The sequence below is a fragment of the Nycticebus coucang genome, chromosome 11 (assembly GCF_027406575.1).
Source record: "Nycticebus coucang isolate mNycCou1 chromosome 11, mNycCou1.pri, whole genome shotgun sequence".
NCBI classification, from domain to species: Eukaryota; Metazoa; Chordata; class Mammalia; order Primates; family Lorisidae; genus Nycticebus; species Nycticebus coucang.
The window spans coordinates 55,419,023-55,428,772 of NC_069790.1; the positions used below are offsets into that span (position 1 = coordinate 55,419,023).

Consider the following 9,750-nt stretch of genomic DNA (forward strand, 5'->3'; position numbering starts at 1 on the left):
CTAGTAACATGCCTAAGTGTTTATAACCTCAGTATGTATTGGGCTATCCCCTTAGGTTTGTGTAAGTATACTCTATGATGTTTTCACAACAAAGAAAGCACAAAATGATGCATTTCTCAGAATGTATCCCTGACATTATGTGATGCATGACGATGTAGCTGAAAATGTGTAGTGACAAGTACTCATTGCCAATTGGAGCACTAATTGGTACAATTACTTTGTAAAGCTGACAGTATTTATTAAAACTGACCATACATATATTTGATGGTTGACCCATTTCTCTTCTAAGTGTATATCTAATAGGGATATAGGCATTGTGCACCAAAGTCACATGCAAGAATCTTCATAGTGGCATTAGTTGTAACAGTTCCTAACAGCTCCAAAGTGAAAGTAACTCAAACGTCCAAAAACAATAAAAAGGCTGAGTGATCTATAGTATATCCATACAATGAGCTGCTATACAGTTATACATATAATTGAACTACCCTATATGCAACAATATGGATGAGTCTAGCAAACAAGACTGAACTAAGAGCTCAAAATGGAGGTAAAACTGCCGCCTGGTAGCCCCTAGCCTGACTCCGGCTGTCGCCACTGCTGGGGGGAGGAGGGCTATGATCCAGTTGAGAAAACTGTTTATTGGTAGTCTGAGCTTTGAAAATACAGATGATCGTTTAAGAGAACATTTTGAGGAATGGGGCACACTCACAGATTGTGTGGTGATGAGAGATCCCCAAACAAAACGTTCCAGGGGCTTTGGTTTTGTGACTTACTCTTGGGTGTAAGAGGTGGAAGCAGCAATGTGTGCTCGACCACACAAGGTTGATGGGCGTGTTGTGGAACCAAAGAGAGCTGTTTCTAGAGAGGATTCTGTAAAGCCTGGTGCCCATCTCAAAGTGAAGAAAATTTTTGTTGGTGGTATTAAAAAAGATACAGAAGAATATAATTTGAGAGACTACTTTGAAAAGTATGGCAAGATTGAAACCATAGAAGTTATGGAAGACAGGCAGAGTGGAAAAAAGAGAGGATTTGCTTTTGTAACTTTTGATGATCATGATACTGTTGATAAAATTGTTGTTCAGAAATGCCACACTATTAATAGGCATAATTGTGAAGTGAAAAAGGCACTTTCTAAACAAGAGATGCAGTCTGCTGGATCGCAAAGAGGTCGTGGAAGTGGATCTGGCAATTTCATGGGTCGGGGAGGAAACTTTGGAGGTGGTGGAGGTAATTTTGGCCGTGGTGGAAACTTTGATGGAAGAGGAGGATATGGTGGTGGAGGTGGTGGCAGCAGAGGTAGTTATGGAGGAGATGATGGTGGATACAATGGATTTGGAGGTGACGGTGGGAACTTCAGTGGTGGTCCTGGTTACAGTAGTAGAGGGGACTATGGTGGTGGTGGACCAGGATATGGAAACCAAGGTGGCGGATATGGTGGTGGAGGAGGATATGATGGTTACAATGAAGGAGGAAATTTTGGAGGTAACTATGGTGGTGGTGGGAGCTATAATGATTTTGGAAATTATATTGGACAACAGAAATCAAATTATGGACCCATGAAAGGGGGCAGTTTTGTTGGAAGAAGCTCGGTCAGTCCATATGGTAGTGGTTATGGATCTGGTGGTGGAAGTGGTGGATATGGTAGCAGAAGGTTATAAAAACAACATAAAAGGGCTACAGTTCTTAGCAGGAGAGAGATTGAGGAGTTGTCAGGAAAGCTGCAGGATACTTTGAGAAAGTCATCCCAAATGCATTAGAGGAACTGTAAAAATCTGCCACAGAAGGAACGATGATCCATAGTCAGAAAAGTTACTGCAGCTTAACAGGAAACCCTTCTTGTCCAGGACTGTCATAGCCACAGTTTGCAAAAAGTGCAGCTGTTGATTAATGCAATGTAGTGTCAAGTAAATGTACATTCCTGAGGTCTTTTATCTGTTGTAGCTTTGTCTTTTTCTTTTTCTTTTCATTACATCAGGTATATTGCCCTGTAAATTGTGGTAGTGGTACTAGGAATAAAAAATTGAGGAATTTTTAACTTTTCAAAAAAAAAAAAAAAAGCCTGAGCAAAGAAAATAAGATACAAAGTAATACATATGGTATAATTACTTCTATATAAAGTTAAAAGAAACAAACGGATCTATTTTACAATGACGGAATTAATAATAGTAGTTACCTTTTGAAGGAAGAGAAAAATTAGTGATTAAAATAGAGTTCATGGGAGGCGGAGCAAGATGGCAGCCGAGTAACAGCTTCCTTGCATTTGGGCACCGTGAGTCTGGGGAGATAGGACTCCAGGCATCTCTGGCTGGTGGGATCTGCCTATCATCACCCCTGAGAGGATACAGGGAGTCAGCGAGAGACTTCCGGACCCCAAGAGGAGGACTAAAACAGTGGAAAACCGGCAAGTCGTCGCGTGTGTTCAATCCGTCTAAACCCACCTGCAACTGTAAGTTCAGTAGCAGCGAGACTGCAAACCGGAAAGGCCTTACCTGTGAACTGTTTTGGTGTCTTTGGACTTGGCACTCAGTTGAACTGCCTTGGGGAGAGCCTGAGCAGGAGTGCGGAGAACTTTGGCCTTTGTCTAGGGCCCCAGTCTGAGCCGCTGAGCCAGACGGAGCTAATAGTGTTTGCCTCTGGGTCACAGGCAGACATTGTGAGCGATCTGCCCCGGCAAGCTCCGCCCTCAGGGTCCAGAGCTAGAATTGGGTGGGAGCTGGTAACCCAGCGACCAAGTAGCCTAAGGGCGGGGTCTGAGCCGCCTTGCAGCCCTAACCCTCGGGGCAGAGGGAGACCAGTTTTGGCACACAGGGTAAGTGGATAGCCACTTCAGCAGTGATTCCAGCGACAAGCGCTTCCCTGGGAAAGCTTCTGCTCAGCAAGTGAACAAGTTCAAAGTGCCTTTTAAGTGGGCTGAAGACAGCTTTAGGGTGTCTACCTGCTGGGGTTTGAGAAATCAGCACCCTCAAGTCGTATCAGAACTGTGATTAGCATCTCATACCCCAGAAGACCACGTGTTGCCCAGACAATATTCAATAACATATACATACTGCTTTGTTTTTGGTTGTGTTTTTTTTTTTTTGGTTTGGTTGTTTTTTTTTTTGTTTATTTTGATGCTGTTGATATTGTTTTGTTTTTTAAGTTCAACCTTTTCCATACAGATCCTTTTTCTTTCTCAATTTTTCCAGTTTAATTATAATTTCCCATTGCTGCCTATTTCAATAATTAGAACTTCATTTTTGTTAGTGTTTCTACCGCTATTATTTGGTTTTTCCAGCCAATTTTATCCCGTAAAGTTTTCTGTTTGCTTGTTTTGGATTGATTTATAGCATTTTTGTCTTTCCTCTCTACTTGGTGGAGGTGGGGTGCTGTGTCTGATCAGGTTAGCAAAGGGCTGCTGACCTCAAGGGAACCACCCAACTGGTCACCCCAAGAAGGTGGTTTTTTTTTAAGGTTGTATCAAAGTACCCTACTGTACACCTATATTCCTCTGTCTCCCTCTTTCTGTGCCTCTCTTCTTTTTGTCAATATTCCTTTTACCCAACCCCTCTCCTTCGTCTATTTTTCTTTTTTTTTCTTAACACTTGGTCCTCCTTTCTTTCATCCCTTTTTTGCTCTTCAACCTTCTCATCCTTCTGGTCCTGTAACCCTTAGTCCACAGGCATGAGAACTTAAAGAGCAAGAGGAAGTGAAAGGAAAATTAGGGCAAGGAAACAGATAAAAGAAATCACTCATGAGGAAGAATCAGCAGAAAACTCCAGCCAACATGAAGAACCAGTCCAGAACAACACCGCCAAGGGACCATGAGGTAGCTACTGCAGAGGATTCCACCTATACAGAAATATTAGGAATGACAGAAAGGGAATTTAGAATACACATGTTGAAAACAATGAAAGAAATGATGGAAACAATGAAGGAAACTGCTAATAAAGTGGAAAATAACCAAAAGGAAATTCAAAAACAGAATCAAATAAGAGATGAACGATATGAAGAATATAAAAAGGATATAGCAGAGCTGAAGGAACTGAAACAGTCAATTAGGGAACTTAAAGATGCAATGGAAAGTATCACAGGTTGGACCATAGAGAAGAAACAATTTGAGAGGTAGAAGACAAAGTTCTGAGATAACTCAGATAGTAAAAGAGGCAGAAAAGAAGAGAGAGAAAGCAGAACGTTCACTGTCAGAATTATGGGACTTTATGAAGCGTTCCAACATACGAGTTATAGGAATCCCAGAAGGGGAAGAAGAATGCCCCAGAGGAATGGAAGCCATACTAGAGAATATTATATAAGAAAATTTCCCAAATATCACCAAAGATTCTGACACACTACTTTCAGAGGGCTATCAGACCTCAGGTCACCTCAACTCTAACCGAGCTTTTCCAAGACACATTGTGATGAACCTGTCCAAAGTCAAGACAAAAGAAAAGATTCTGCAAGCTGCCAAGAGTAAGCGCCAGTTGACCTACAGGGGCAAATCCATCAGAGTGACCGCAGACTTCTCTAATGAAACTTTCCAAGCAAGAAGACAATGGTCATCTACCTTTAATCTACTTAAACAGAACAATTTCCAGCCCAGAATTCTGTACCCTGCTAAGCTAAGCTTCAAAATTGATGGAGAAATCAAATCATTTACGGATATACAAACATTGAGGAAATTCGCCACAACAAGACCAGCTCTACAGGAATAATTCAACCTGTTCTGCACACTGACCACCACAATGGATCAGCAGCAAAGTAAGAACTCAGAAATTAAAGGACAGAACCTAACCTCCACACTGATGCAAAAGATAAAACTAAGCAATGGACTCGCACCAAATAAGACGAATAGAATACTACCACACTTATCAATTATCTCAATAAATGTTAATGGCTTGAATTCCCCACTGAAGAGACATAGATTAGCTGACTGGATTAAAAAACACAAGCCATCCATTTGCTATCTGCAAGAAACACACCTGGCTTCAAAAGACAAATTAAAGCTCCAAGTCAAGGGTTGGAAGACAATTTTTCAGGCAAATGGAATTCAGAAGAAAAGAGGAGTTGCAATCTTATTTTCAGATACATGTGGATTTAAAGTAACTAAAGTGAAAAAAGACAAAGATGATCACTTTATATTGGTCAAGGGAAAAATACAACAAGAAGACATTTCAATTCTAAATATTTATGCACCCAATTTAAATGCTCCTAGATTCTTGAAACAGACCTTACTCAGTCTGAGCAATATGATATCTGATAATACCATAATAACAGGGGACTTTAACACTCCTCTTACAGAGCTGGACAGATCCTCTAAACAGAAATTAAACAAGGATATAAGAGATTTAAATGAGACCCTAGAACAACTGTGCTTGATAGACGCATATAGAACACTCCATCCCAAAGATAAAGAATATACATTCTTCTCATCACCCCATGGAACATTCTCCAAAATTGATCATATCCTGGGACACAAAACAAATATCAACAGAATCAAAAGAATTGAAATTTTACCTTGTATCTTCTCAGACCATAAGGCACTAAAGGTGGAACTCAACTCTAACAAAAATGCTCGAACCCACCCAAAGGCATGGAAATTAAACAATCTTCTGTTGAATAACAGATGGGTGCAGGAAGAAATAAAACAGGAAATCATTAACTTCCTTGAGCATAACAACAATGAAGACACAAGCTACCAAAACCTGTGGGATACTGCAAAAGCAGTTTTGAGAGGAAAATTCATCGCTTTAGATGCCTACATTCGAAAAACAGAAAGAGAGCACATCAACAATCTCACAAGAGATCTTATGGAATTGGAAAAAGAAGAACAATCTAAGCCTAAACTCAGTAGAAGAAAAGAAATCTCCAAAATCAAATCAGAGATCAATGAAATTGAAAACAAAAGAAACATTCAGAAAATTAATGAAACAAGGAGTTGGTTTTTTGAAAAAATAAATAAAATAGATAAACCATTGGCCAGACTAACGAGGAATAGAAAAGTAAAATCTCTAGTAACCTCAATCAGAAATGATAAAAGGGAAATAACAACTGATCCCACAGAGATACAAGAGATCATCTCTGAATACTACCAGAAACTCTATGCCCAGAAATTTGACAATGTGAAAGAAATGGATCAATATTTGGAATCACACCCTCTCCCTAGACTCAGCCAGGAAGAAATGGAGCTCCTGAACAGACCAATTTCAAGCACTGAGATCAAAGAAACAATAAAAAAGCTTCCAACCAAAAAATGCCCTGGTCCAGATTGCTTCACTCCAGAATTCTATCAAACCTTCAAGGAAGAGCTTATTCCTGTACTGCAGAAATTATTCCAAAAAATTGAGGAAGAAGGAATCTTCCCCAACACATTCTATGAAGCAAACATCACCCTGATACCAAAACCAGGAAAAGACCCAAACAAAAAGGAGAATTTCGGGCGGTGCCTGTGGTTCAGTAAGCCGGGCGCCGGCCCCATATACCGAGGGTGGCAGGTTCAAACCCAGCCCTGGCCAAACTGCAACAACAACAAAAAAATATAGCTGGGCATTGTGTCGGGCACCTGTAGTCCCAGCTACTCGGGAGGCTGAGGCAGGAGAATCGCCTAAGCCCAGGAGTTGGAGGTTGCTGTGAGCTGTGTGACGCCACGGCACTCTACTGAGGGCAATAAAGTGAAACTCTGTCTCTAAAAAAAAAAAAAAAAAGAAAGAAAAAGGAGAATTTCAGACCATTCTCACTCATGCATATAGATGCAAAAATTCTCAACAAAATCCTAGCCAATAGATTACAGCTTATCATCAAAAAAGTCATTCGTCATGATCAAGTAGGCTTCATCCCAGGGATGCAAGGCTGGTTTAACATACGCAAGTCCATAAACGTTATCCACCATATTAACAGAGGCAAAAATAAAGATCACATGATCCTCTCAATAGATGCAGAAAAAGCATTTGGGGGAGACAAGATGGCGGACTGAAGCCAGCTTTCAACAAAGGCTCCCGTCCAGAAGGAGAGTTAAGGGACAGGAATTTAGTAAGTATCCTGGTGGACTTGAGCCTCACCAAGAGAGAAGGCTGAAGAACGCACATCAACACCGCTGAGGCAAGTTGTGATCACAAGGACGCAAACAAAAGGTACAAAATCCACCACCAAGCGGACGGGAGTCCCCCTCCCCCATGAGACCGGCTCTAGAGCCCCACAATTGAACAAGCGGGCAGAAATTAAAGGCCCTCCCACTACACTCCACGGGAGAGACCTTCTAAAAACTGGACCTACCTCCCCTACTGGGGTGCCGTGGCGTTCTCCTGCCATACATAGGGCTGAATAAAACTTTGGGAATCCTTTGCCGGCAACCCTGAATCCCCGGCGCTCCCCTCCCGCCCACTGAGGTCTGGAGGCCTGTCCCCCAGGACTTCGGATCCTTGGGTGATTTCTCAAGGGGAGTGGACAGTCCCCGAGTTGCGACTGGTCAGCATTGACTCTGAGGCGCACCGAGTGAGGAGAGGGCACCGGGCTGAGGGGGAGTCACGCCTCGCGGCACTTCCCTGCGGTGCAGTGCACCAACCCTCCCCGGGCATAGGGGGCCCAAGACTGAATCAGACTCTGGCCTCCCCGCTGAGAGCTGAGAACCCCTACTCTCACTCAGGGTCTGAGGGCCTATCCCCCCGGAGTTCGGCTCCTTGGGTGATTTCTCGAGGGGAGTGCACAGTGCCTGAGCTGCGTCAGGTCAGCGCTGACTCTGGGACACGTGAACGAGGAGAGGGCACTCTGCTGAGGGGAAATCAAGCCTTGGCGGCACTTCCCTGCGGTGCAGTGCAGGAGCCCTCCCCGGACCGTAGTATTGCGTGAAACTGAATGATACTCTAGCTTCCCCCCGCCCCACTCCCAATCGGGGTCTGGGGACCCATCCCCCAAGAGTTCTGATTCTTGGGGGATCTCTTAAGGGGTGTGGACCCAGCACAAACTGCGGCCGCTCAGTGCTGACTCTGGGGCGTGGGACAGAGGAGAAAAGGGTCGCCTGAGTGCCCAAACCAGAGCAGCAGTTCCTTGGAGGTAGATCAACAGCCGTTTTTTCTTTAACGGCAGAACGCTCACTTCTGGATATTCTGAGGCCACACCCCTGTCTCCCTGGGCAACCAGAGGAGGCCACCGGTGACACGGCTCACAAACCCGGAAGCCTCCAGGGCGGGGCCGACCTAGAGAGGTGTTCAGACGCAATTCTCCAGCAGCAAAGACGTTTGAACTCAAAACAGCCCGTCTCCTGTAGGCGACGACAGGAACAGAGACAGAACCTCACAAAGTTGTCTGTTCTGTTCTGTTCTGTTAGCAGCATGCATCAGGGACGGGGCTAAGCCTGAGTGAACACCTCCTTCCCATCACCTGCATCAAACACTCAAAGATGTCAGGCCCCATCTCCTCCTGCTAGATAGCGGCAGTCTGCGGGGGCCTGGCAGACTTCCTCGCGATTCAGGCAGGTGCAAACCCCTGGAGTGTCTGTTCACTGCAGGCAACTGGGTTAGCCATCTGCAGAGATACCAGTGACTGGGTCCGACGGAGGGGCAAAGTGGGGAAGGAGACGTCAACCTTCCCAGACTGCTCTGTTTGCTGGGTGGCTCCTCCTGACTCCACGCTGCACTGGGGTGAGCCGTGTCAGAGGAGTCACCAGGCCCCTGTGATCCAGTTCCCAGAGACCTCTTGAACCCTTCCACCCGAGACAAGTGCCGATTGAGACAGTTGATTCGGACCTTTTGAACTGGGCTAATAGACTGAGGACTCTTCAGGCGGTGCCCTGGGTGTGCGATTGTAGGAAGGTTTGATTCTCCTTTTCCAACTGGGGCCAGAGGTGGGCAGGCGGGGTGACTTAATTGCTGATTTTTCCACACAGCTGAGACTTCAAGCCAGAGTAGAAGTTGCAATAGGATCGAACAGAAACCAGCTGAAAACAAGACAGAACCACTTTGCTCCACCACACCAGACAGGGCCCCAGTTTCTCAGGCCACAACACTGTACGGGCCCTCGATAAAACCCCAGGGGAAAAACCAAAGGGAGTAAACCATGGGGCGGAATCAGCGGAAAAACTCTGGTAACATGAATAACCAGAATAGATCAACCCCCCCAAGAAAAGATACGGCAGATGTGATTGAAGATCCCATACATAAACAACTGGCTGAGATGTCAGAAGTCGAATTCAGAATTTGGTTTGCAGACAAGATTAATAAAATGGAATTAGGAATTCGAGGAGAAATTCAAAAACTGTCTCAAGAATTTAACGAATTTAAAGACAAAACCACCAAAGACTTAGACACACTGAAACAAGAACTTACAGCCCTCAAAGATATGAAAATTACACCAGACTTATCAATACTCTCCATCAATGTGAATGGCTTAAACTGTCCTCTAAAGAGGCATAGGTTAGCTGACTGGATACAAAAACTCAAGCCAGATATTTGTTGCATACAAGAGTCACATCTCAACTTAAAAGACAAATACAGACTCAGGGTGAAAGGATGGTCATCCATATTTCAGGCAAATGGTAACCAGAAAAAAGCAGGTGTTGCAATTTTATTTGCAGATACAGTAGGCTTTAAACCATCAAAAGTAAGGAAGGACAAGAATGGTCACTTCATATTTGTTAAGGGTAATACTCAATATGACGAGATCTCAATTATTAATATCTATGCACCCAACCAGAATGCACCTCAATTTATAAGAGAAACTCTAACAGACATGAGTAACTTGATTTCCTCCAGCTCCATAATCATTGGAGATTTCAACACTCCC

The 9,750-nt window shown here is 43.9% G+C and overlaps 1 pseudogene; it reads left to right on the forward strand.

Moving 5' to 3' along the window:
• The first annotated feature begins 541 nt into the window (after nt 1–541).
• LOC128598321 (heterogeneous nuclear ribonucleoprotein A3-like) lies at nt 542–1,658 on the forward strand (annotated as a pseudogene).
• Nucleotides 1,659–9,750: the final 8,092 nt, after the last annotated feature.